This window comes from Mirounga leonina, unplaced genomic scaffold (assembly GCF_011800145.1).
Source record: "Mirounga leonina isolate KUSES-001 unplaced genomic scaffold, KU_Mleo_1.0 Mir_180, whole genome shotgun sequence".
Taxonomy (NCBI): Eukaryota; Metazoa; Chordata; class Mammalia; order Carnivora; family Phocidae; genus Mirounga; species Mirounga leonina.
This window is the reverse complement of record NW_023270469.1, coordinates 27,354,867-27,363,619: the sequence shown is the minus strand read 5'-3', so window position 1 is coordinate 27,363,619 and position 8,753 is coordinate 27,354,867. Positions and strand designations below refer to the sequence as shown.

At 47.4% G+C, this 8,753-nt stretch overlaps 1 protein-coding gene across 1 annotated transcript in view; it reads left to right on the top strand.

The window, feature by feature from the left end:
- Positions 1 to 722: 722 nt before the first annotated feature.
- Positions 723 to 8,753, top strand: part of NUP93 (nucleoporin 93) — a 112,842-nt gene continuing 104,811 nt past the window's right edge. The window contains exon 1 of the mRNA XM_035025165.1: positions 723 to 810. The gene's annotated coding sequence lies outside the window, so the exon portion shown is untranslated. The remainder of the gene's footprint in view (positions 811 to 8,753) is intronic.

The following is an 8,753-nucleotide window of genomic DNA, read 5'->3' as shown; positions in this document are numbered from 1 at the left end:
TGCTATGAACAGGGGTGTACACATACCTCTTTGAGACCTTCAATTCTTTTGGGTATATACCCAGAGGTGGACTTGCTGGATCATATGGAAATTCTATTTTTAATTTTTTAGGAACCTCCATACTCTTTTCCAAAGAGGCTGTACCATTTTACATTCCTATTCTTTGCACACCAAGCTTGTTTACCTATGGAGCCTTCTTCACTCTTGTTCCTCTGCTTGGAATGCTCTGCAGCCAGAACTTTGCAGGACTGACCCTTTCTCATCATTGTATTTCAGCTCAGCACCTCTTCAGAGAGGCCTTGGGGCCACAAAGGCATTCTCTCTCCCATTATCCTGCTTTTTTGTCACAGTCCTCTTTACAAACTGGCAGTTATTTATTACAGTCTGTTTCTCCCACCGGCTTGACAACTCCATTAGGGCAGCGATCTTGTCTGTCGCGGTCGCCACGGTGCCCCCAGCGCCTCGAAGAGTACCTGGCACTAGGATGGCGATCGGTAAAGGGTAAGAAATCCACCCGAGGGATTGTGCACTCGCTTTTTCCGGGCTGAGCCAACTAACCACTAGGGAAGGGTGAGGGCGGTGGCCCCGGGCGTGGGGGGCGTAGCAGCTCAGCCGGAGGCCCCGCCCCTAGCCCCGCCCTGTCCTTGTTCTCCTCCGCGGGTCTCTATAAAGTTTATTTGGCTGCGCGCCGCGCGAGGGCTTCTGGGAGGGCCGGCCTCGGCCAATCAGGAAGCGCGGGCGAGCGGCGCGAGAAGCGGTGGCCGCGTTCTCCAGCCGGGACCCGAGCGGCTGAGAAGGCTGCAGTGTCGGGTAAGGGTGTCTCTGCCCATGTCCTTCCCACTTGGGGGCTTGTCCTTGAACCCGGGGCTCCGAGGCTGGGCGGAGCCCGGTCCCCACGCCCGGAGCCACGCCGCTCTCACTGCCCGTTCGCCTCATGGCAGCCGAGCACGCCTGACGCCGGCGACTCAGCGCCTTGTCGAACCGTCCCCCATTATAGCGTCGGGCAGCGCCCTGGGAGTGCCTTCTATCTGCCCTCTTTCTGAACATGGAGGTTTGGCCCCCTGACTCCCCTCTTCCCCCCAACTACGGCGCTCTGCCGCGGCGCGCCACGCCCCCACCCCCACCCAGTGCCCTGTGAGCCCACCCTGAGCTGGGATCAGCGCCCCTCCCCGCCACAGCCCTCCGCCTGCTCGCTCGTCTCCTGCGGACGCACCCTGCCCTCCGAGGGCGGGGGTCTTTCGGGCCAGGGTGACGACCCTCTTAGCCTCTCCCAACCCTTGGTCTGTCTCTTGACCGGCATCAGGGGAATGCTGCTCCCTTTCTAGGGACAAGCTGGAGATTAGAACCCGGAGGTGGCCTGCACTTTCTTGGGTCTCAAAACACCTCATCCTCTGCAAGGGCAATGCCTGAGTTTACTGGGTCTCTTTAAAAAAATTAGGGGGCTGACCCCAGGAATTTTCGGTCAGAGTTTGGACCAACCACTCACAGAGCCGCTGGTACTGGTTTGCCCCTGTCACTTGTTTTGGCCGAAATGCCTTTTAGCATGAGCAAGGGTCACTTTTGTATTCTGTCTGCGGAACGTGAGAGGGTGTCCTTGGACGTCGTAGCTTTTCTTTCTTTCATCTGTTCTTCGTGCATTTCTTTTTGGGACATTTTGATTTTTCATTTATGGTGAATTGTTATTTCAAAGCTCATAGTTTTAAATACGTATATGTTAGGCTATCAGATCCCATATTTGTGTCTCCAGCGGGGGCCTCTCCCTCGACCAATACCCAGCTGCCTCTTTTCTTTCTCAACCGAGATGGTTGATAGGGAACTCAGACTGAACATGTCAAGATAGGCCTAGCAAGCTTCCCATCATCTCCCCTCCCAAACTGCTCTTCTTGCTGTTTTTTCTGAGTAACATAAAAGGCTCTAGCCAGTAACCTTTGAGTCACCTTTGACTGATCTCTTTCTTTCTCACTCCACATCCAGTGCTTGCCACCCTGGGCCAAGTCACCACCACCTCTCACCTGGATTATTGAAATAGTCTCTCATCTCGTCTCCCTACTTCTGCCCTTGCATTCATGCCCTATTTTAGCATGGCAGCTGGAAAGATCCTTTTGAAACAGGTCAGATCGTATCACTCCTTTATGTAAAAACCCTACAATGGATTTCCATCTCATTTAAGGACAGATGCCTTATATTGAGCCATAAGACTTTAAATAACCTGACCCACTGTTACTTTCCCACTCTCATTTTCTGCTACCCTCCTTTTCCACGTGTCAGACATGCTTTGGCCTCAGGGCTTTTGTGCTTGCAGTTCAATAATCTTGTGGTTTGCTCCCTCACTTTTTTTCAGGTTTTTATTCAGGGGTCACCTAGTGAGGCTTTGCCCAGTTCCTATTTTCCTTTACTGCTTTAGTAGTTGTTCTTAGCAATTATATCTTAGTTATTTACCTTGTGTATTGTTTGTTGTTCCCTTCCAGAATGTGAAGTGGGGAGGATTTTTCTCTTTTTTGTTCCTTGGTGGATCTTCAGCACCTAGGCCTGGCACACAGTAGGTGCTCAATAAATATGAAATAAAGGAATGCTCTGGCACTGTTACAGGCTTGGGAATACAGTGGTTAATGAAACAGGCCTGCCCTCATTGAAGTGATGTTCCTATAGAGAATGCCACCAGCAATAAACACACAGATATAGAGTGTAGTGTCAGGGCTGTTTTTTAAAGGAGGACAAGGATATCTGAACAGAGACCTGATTGAAATGAGAGAGCAAGTTATGGGAATGTCTGGTGGGAGAGCATTCCTGGAATGGGAAGAGCAAGTGCAAAGACCCTAAGGTGGGAACAGTTGGAGAAGTGGTGAGCTTGAGTGTCTGAATCTGCTGCTTGATGGACTGAAGTAGAAAATAAGATAGAGGAAATACAGATGTTCCAAGGAGAGGGAGAGGTCAGCAAAGACCCAGAGGTGAGAGCCCAAGGTGTATTCAGGGGACAAACCACTTTAACTCATCAGACATTTATTTGGTACCTATTGAATGCCAAACTTGGCTGCTGAGGATTCAGCTCAGTCAGCTGAGCAGTCTGCCCTACAGGAATTTGCCATGTAGAGAAGTAGACAGACGTGGGAAGAAATAATTACAACTATTTCACCAGAGAAGAACAGTAATGAAGGTTCAGAATAGTATAGGAGGGGCTTGGGGTGAGGAGGACGGCCCTAGTGGACTTTTCAGGATATATAGGAGTTCCCTATGTGACAGTGTAGGTTTGGGGTATGTGATAGCAGAGTGTGCAGCTACATGTGCAGGAATATGAAGGGAGGAAACAGCATGAAGCACCCCCAGGAGTAGAGACTTACTAGGGTATCTTTGGGGGAGGGTAGTGAGAAATGTGGATGGTAAGGGTGACAGTGCCAGATCACAAGCACTTCCTCCTGGAGGGAACAGAAGGTGTCCCTGGTTGGATTAAGGCAGGGAAGCATTTCAAAAAGAATTCTTGCCAAGGGGAGGGTGAGTTACAGGAACGCAAAGGCTTAGACTACTGAGGTAGTTAGGTGAAAAGCATGAGGGTCAGAGAGGGGGCAAGAGAGATGAGGATTCCTTTTTGCAGAAGGTTTGAGAGGTAGACATGGAGATTGGCTGGATGTTCAGGAGCGGAGGAAGGGGACCCTGAAGTGACTCCCAGGTGGTCTCTGGCTGACTTGCTGGATGCTAGTAGTTTTACTGAGAGACTGGGAATGCAGGAGGAGGAAGTGGTGGTATTGGTGGCTAAGAGGAGCGAGAAATGATGAGTTTGGTTTGGGACACGTGTGGTTTGAGACACCCATGGGCCATCCAGGTGCAGCTGTCGGGGACAGTTGGAGATATTAGCTCAGCTGAGAGAGCTGGCCTGGACATAGAATAGTTTCCACCAGACCTTAGTTTTGATAAATTGGCGTTCTCCTCTGGGCCCAGACAGTCCTCAGAGGTGTTCAGGTGGCCCTTCAGTCCTGTGAGCCTCCTGACAGTGTATCTTTAAGAATGTGTGTGTGGTTCTTTTGTGTGCACATGTGTACACGAACATTAGATTCGCAGGGGTCCGTGGCCATCCGAAAGATTAATAACCACTGGTAGGGGTTCTAGGTGAAGCCACGGCCAGTGGTGGGTCTTATCCAGAGAAATATGCAGCTTGAGAAGAGGAGGTCCAAGGATAGAAGCTTGGCATTTAAGGGAAGGGTGGATGTCAAAGCCACAGCAGAGGAGGCTTGAGAGAGGGAAGAGCTGGAAAAGCAGGAGGAGAACCAGGAAAAGGTGGTGTCAAGTCAGAGGAGAAGAGTGTTTCAGGAAGAAAGGAATGGTCAGAGTATAAGAGGCTGTGAGAGAGAAAGGGTTGAAAGTCCATCGGACTTAGCAGTTAGGTCATTGGTGGCTGCAGAGGAATTCTGGAAGTAGGAGGGGGGCAAAAGCAGAAATTAGGTTGTAGTGGGTGATGAATGGATGAGGTGTGACAAAGGATGGCTGTCTCTTTGTAGAAAGAGCAGGAGCTAGAGGAGCATGTGGGTTTGAGGATTTTTTTTTAAATTATTTATTTATTAATTTATTTTTAAAGCTCTTCCTATTTATTTGAGAGAGAGAGCGAGAGAGAGCACGAGTCGGGGGCGGGGGGGAGAGGGAGAAGCAGACTCCCTGCTGAGCAGGGAGCCCGATTCTGGACTCGATCCCAGGACCCTGGGACCATGACCTGAGCTGAAGGCAGACGCTTAACTGACTGAGCCACCCAGGCGCCCCGGATTTTTTTAATAAGCTTTTAATTTTAGAATAGTTTTAGATTTACAGAAAATATGCAAGATTAGTACAGAGTACTCTGTACCCCTGACCCAGTTTCCCCTATTGATGAGGAATTATTTTAGGAAAGAAGAGACCTGAACTCTAGGAGAAGGAGCCAAAGACAGTGAAAATAAGGACAACCATCACTTCGTGAGTTCTGGCTGTGTGTGAGTCCCTGCCTTGGGCTTTGCTTGTATAATCTAATGTCATCGTCGTAATAGCCCTCTGATGTCTAAATCTACTCCCTTCCCTATCTTCCTCATTTCAGTAAGTGGCACCTTCATGCTCCCAAGTTACTTGGGCCTAAAACCTTTGCATTGTGTTTGACTTCTTCACTCTCACACTCTACATAAGTGATTTATATCTACACGGAATCTATTTTAAAATGTATACATGAGCCAGACCTACTATTTGTCTCTTCCACCACTATCATCCTGGTCCACATCACTCTTATGTATTACATCTGGGTGATAGAGCAGCCTCCTGACTGGTCTCCCTGGTTTTACTTTGTGCCCTTCTTACCCCCCGTCTGTTCTCCATGCAGAAGTGGGAAGGAGCCTTTAAAAAGCTTAACCCTTCTGTAGCTCCCATCACACATAGATTACAATCCACCGTTATTACCTTGTGCTGTGAAGTCAGTACCATCTAGGCCCTGCCCTAGCCCCTTCTCCCACCACTCTGCCCTGTGACTGTGTGCTTCAGCCATGTGGCCTCCTGCTCTTCTTCACATATGCTAAAGATGATTCTGCATTGAAGCTTTTGTATTCACTGTCCTTTGCAAGAACGTTCTTCTCCTCAGATTATCAGTATAGTTCATTCCCTTACATGATTTAGGCCTTTGTTCAATGGTTTCCTTTTTATTTTTACTTAAAAAAAATTTTTTTTTAAAGATTTTATTTATTTGACAGAGAACATGCACAAGCAGGGGGAGCGGCAGGGAGAGGGAGAAGCAGGCTCCCCACTGAGCAGAGAGCCTGACATGGGGCTCAGTCCTAGGACCCTAGGATCATGACCTGAGCCAAAGGCAGACGCTTAACTGACTGAGCCACCCAGACGCCTCAACGGTTTCCTTTTTAAAGAAGCTTCATAGAACACCCCAGCTAAAGCAGTCTCACTGTCCACTCTACCACATCTCCCTGTTTTATCTCCTTTGTAGCACTTACCAATACCTGGAATCATGTGTCTTATTTTTTTTAGTTGTCTCTCTCCTGACATATAAGTTCTTTGAGCCTGGGAATCTTATCTGTTTTTTCCACAGCTCCATCCCCAGTGCCTTGAACAGAACATGGGAGATGCTTAATAAATATTTGTTACAGGAAGGGAGGAAAAAGGGGTTCTAACTTTGGTGTCCCTTACAGTGTCAGCATAGGAATTTTAAAAATAAGGAGTCATTATGGTGCAGGAGGGCTGGGTCCAAGGACCCAGAGGAGGTCCTGCAGGATCAGCTAAGGGTGTTCTTATCTTTGCGTGGAATAGAAATCAAATGTGAGCCGAGAGAAAGTAAGAGCAGGGTTTATTGAAGACAGAGTGTAGATACAGACAGTCTGAGAGACTCAGAAAGGAAAGAAGAGTGAGTCTCATCTTTGTTTAGGGGGTGGGGTTTTTACTGAGGATTGAGATCTGTTGTAAGTGTCTTTTGAGGCATCTGGGAACTGGTTAAAATGGACGAGTGTTTAGGTGTCCTCCATAAATCACTTATACCCTGGAGCCAGGGGTCTTGGTGAGGCAGTGGTCTGGAAAACATACATGACACCCCTGCCTGGTCACTCTTTAGATGTTATCTAGATGTGCTGGAAGACTCCAGAGAAACTCCTTGACCTGTGCAAGGAGACATATGTTATCTGTATTATAAGGCATGTGTAAGGTGGAGGTGCAGGTCCTAGCAAGAGTAAAGGCAGCAAAAAAAAGCAGTCTTTCATAGGGTCCCTTCAGTTTCCCTATCTCAATTAGCCATTCTTGGCAAAGTTTGCAGAAGTTTATTCTGTCAGTCAGTGACTGTGGTGGGGGTCTAGCTACTGTTTGAGGACACTGTTGGAGTTTAAAGATTTTATTTATTTATTTGAGACAGAGAGAATGAGAGACAGCATGAGAGGGAGGAGGGTCAGAGGGAGAAGCAGACTCCCTGCCGAGCAGGGAGCCTGATGCGGGACTCGATCCCGGGACTCCAGGATCATGACCTGAGCCGAAGGCAGTCGCTTAACCAACTGAGCCACCCAGGCGCCCACTGTTGGAGTTTAAAAAAAGCTGCAGAATGCTTTAAGCTTCAGGGTCTTTGGGGGTCTAAATATTAACACGATAATGTAGAACAAATAAAGGAGAGAGATATCAGCAAAATGGCAAGCTAAGAGGTCCTGATGCTTGTCCCCACATAAAAAATAGAAGAATAACCAACAGACAACTACATATTGACCAAAAAAGAGCTCCAAAGTGAAATAAGGAGGCTGCAGAAACCCCATGGAGAACCAGAACTGAAGATTGGCCACATGGAAAACTGTAAGGCAGATAAATGAATGGAGTAGGAAAGAATTTTGGTGAGGGGAGATTTTGTGGGATGGGTATTGAGGAAAACCATCTGCTAGGCAGGACTTGAACTGGTGGTAAAAAATAATAGCCAAGGTTTACTGAGTAGTTGCTATGTAGAAATGTAGCTCTTTTTCCATTTCATAGATGGACCCAGCAAGAATAAATAACTTGTCCACAGTCACCCCACTAGAAAGTGGAGGAGCTGTGGAGCTCAGGGGTACATTTTTCCCCTTTGGGAAAAGTGGCATGAGCAAGGGCATATAGCAAGGCCTACATAAGGATGGTTAGGGGCCCAGTAGATTGGGTAACTGTTAGATAGGGTTTCATCAAAAGCATCGCCTCATCTGGATCCCTGTGAGTGCAAGGCTTGGAGGGCTTTTGAGCAGGAGCAACATAGGGAAAGTGCTGGAAAGATGGAGGCGGCCACAGCAAGCAGAGTGATGTGGAGAGGGAGGAGCTTGAAGACACGTCCTAGTGTCTCTCAAGAATTTGGGTTTAAAGGGATGGAAGTCTGGCCTCCTGTGATGGTGAGGAAGATAGAATCAACAGTTAGACTAACTTTATTGTGATAATCATTTCCCAATACATGCAGAAATATATGTTACTCTGTATATCTTAAACTTACACTGTATTATGTATCAGTTGTATCTGAATAAAGCTGGGGGAAAAAGCAATAGTTAGAAGATGCTGCAAAAATACAAGTATCCCTTGCTATGTAAATCTGTTAGGTGATGAGAGTTTGGATAGCAAGTTTGGAGAGTGAATGATGTCCCCATCAGATGAATATAAAGTATTTGGTTTCCTGAGTTTGGGTAATGAGAAATACCTACCCTTTCTCTCAAAAAATGTATCTGCATCTTGTTGGTTTTTGAGCCTGGAGAGTAGAGAATACCTGTAAATAAAGTCTGAGGTCATGTGCAGATGTAAAGGAGAAGGGTGAGTTAGAACCCGAGAGAGAGAGAGAGAGAGAGAGAAGCCAGGGGACAGAGAGGAGGAGCTGAGGAGGGGGCGGGGTGGGTGGATAACTGCATTTTGAGACGTCCCAGGTGTGACAGTTATGTGCTGGAGTGGAAACGCGTAGGCAGTGCCTGGAAGCTCTGGGTTGGAGTGTGAGTGCAGGGAGCAGAGTGGGAGTGTGGATTTGATAGTCATTGCCATTGAGGATTTGGGACCAGTGGTGAGACAAACACACTGAAGCAGAGGATTTAGAGCAACTTAGAAATTAACAAGTTATTTAAAATTAGACAGGGTCACATATAGCCATGGAAAAGAATTCAGACTGACAGAGGGGTATAAAATGACAAGTCCCAACTCTTCCCTTTGCTTTCTGAAGGTGATGCTAAGTTAAGTTTCTTGCTATGCTAATGTTTCTTGCTTTTCTGTGAATTATCTGTGAACAGACCTTAAGTGTATAGCTCAGTGTATTTTTACGTATTCACTCGTGA